The following is a 1,962-nucleotide window of genomic DNA, read 5'->3' as shown; positions in this document are numbered from 1 at the left end:
CTTATAATATATTACCTTATATTATATACCATGATATATTATATTATCTTATTATATCATATTTTATTTTATACAGGATTGACAATGGCAATTGTTACATAGGAGGAAGGATGGAAATAAAAATCTACCAACACAATATGGGCAGTATGATGGTAGTGGGGAGTGGGATGGTGATTGTAATGACAATGGTAATACATAATAAATGGTTCTCAGAAAAAAAGGTACAAAAGCTGTCACTGGGGCGGTAACTTTTCAAAAGGTACACTTTTGTACCTGTTGGATCTCAGATGTTAAATGTATCCAAAGTTCGTTGGAGTTGTAGAAACTTGATGGTGTGTCTGATTAAAACACATGGAAAAAATACCAGTCCTTTGCTCTCTTTTATTTTCAGTTCAGGATGATAAAGTCTTAATTCACATGGAGCTGACACACATGATGCCAATGAACAGATGTTAATGGATGGACAGGATAAACAGGATGTACAAGATGGTCTTTAGTCACTACAAACAATACAATAAAGGAAATTAAACTCATATAATTCATCAGTAACATATTATCGACAACATATATTTTAAACAATTGGCAAAACAAACTTACTCAACGCATCCTAAGGAAAGGACATGGTTGGGTGTCCATTCCAACCGCCAAACCTCACCAATACAAAAGAAAAAAGGGGAGGAAGTGAGGTCTACTTATAGACCTTGCCCAGGGGGTGTATGGGTAATGTAGTGAAACTGACAAAAGGATTGTGGGATATGAAGTGCAAATATGTAAGGAGAAAGAAAAAAAATAAATAAAAGGTATAATTAAAGGATCAAATTCACAACAGCCGCCCCCAAATACAGTCATGTATTTGCTATTACTCATCTATTTCAGGTAATGGAATCAACTTAGCAACTGGACGTACATACGTCTTTCCATTAATATCAATCTCAGCTACTCTGACTCGTCCATCCTGACTAGGTAAGAGGCGTACTACCCTGCCAATGGGCCATGATGCTCTTGGGAGTTGAAAATCAATTACTAACACGACAGCAGAGTCATTTAGACTAGGTTTTTCTCGATTCCATTTTTGACGGAGCTGCTGACCTGGTAAGTAATGTCGGATAAAAGATGTCCAAAACTGGTCAACGAGGGCCTGGCTGTGGCGCCAAGATCTGCGGCCAAGGAGCTTAGTATTGGCATAAATCACCTGAGGTAAAGACGAATCTCGCCGCCCCATGAGGAGGAGATTTGGAGTAATGGGGTCGAGGTCTGAAATGTTTGAAGAGGCGTAACCAAGTGGCTTTGAATTTAACACTCCTTCAACTTCTGTCAAAACGGTCCGTAGGACTTCCTCTGATACGGTTTGACTGCCGAGTACCACCCGCAATGCTGTTTTAACAGAACGGACCTCTCTTTCCCATGACCCCCCAAAATGAGGAGCTTGTGGTGGATTAAACTGAAATTTGATCTGCTGCTTTTCCAATTTGTCTTGTAGCTCAGTGGGAAGGTTCTGGAAGGCTTCCTTTAACTCTCTTGCAGCTCCACGGGAATTGCTTCCCTGATCACAAAGAATCTCATTCGGCCTACCTCTCCTGGATATGAAACGACGTAGGCCCATTAGAAAGCTGTCCACATCTAAACTGCTCAACAAATCAAGGTGCAGGCATCGAGTGGTCTGACACTTAAACAGAATGCCCCATCTCTTCTCTGTTCTACCGCCAATATTTACATGGAAGGGACCAAAACAGTCCATTCTGGTGGACCAAAAGGGAGGTTTGAACAACCGGAGCTTGGAGAGTGGAAGATCTGACATTTGAGGAATAGATGGCTTGGCTCTCCACTTCCTACATTGAAAACAAGACCACTGATGTTTTTTTACGGCTTGTCTCCCTCTAATTATCCAGTAATTGCGTCGAAGTTCTGAGAAAACTCTCTCTGGACCAGGATGGAAAAGTTTCTCGTCACAGTCCTTAATAA

At 40.8% G+C, this 1,962-nt stretch overlaps 1 long non-coding RNA gene across 1 annotated transcript; it reads right to left on the bottom strand.

Moving 5' to 3' along the window:
* Positions 1–367: 367 nt before the first annotated feature.
* Positions 368–1,518, bottom strand: LOC120482559 (uncharacterized). The gene is made up of 2 exons (XR_005623468.2): positions 598–1,518; positions 368–500 (listed from the first exon to the last, which is right to left on the bottom strand). It is a non-coding gene; the product is annotated as an uncharacterized LOC120482559 (long non-coding RNA).
* Positions 1,519–1,962: the final 444 nt, after the last annotated feature.

This window comes from Pimephales promelas, chromosome 23 (assembly GCF_988280905.1).
Source record: "Pimephales promelas chromosome 23, fPimPro1.hap1.1, whole genome shotgun sequence".
NCBI lineage: Eukaryota > Metazoa > Chordata > Actinopteri > Cypriniformes > Leuciscidae > Pimephales > Pimephales promelas.
This window is presented reverse-complemented; position numbering and strand designations above follow the sequence as displayed.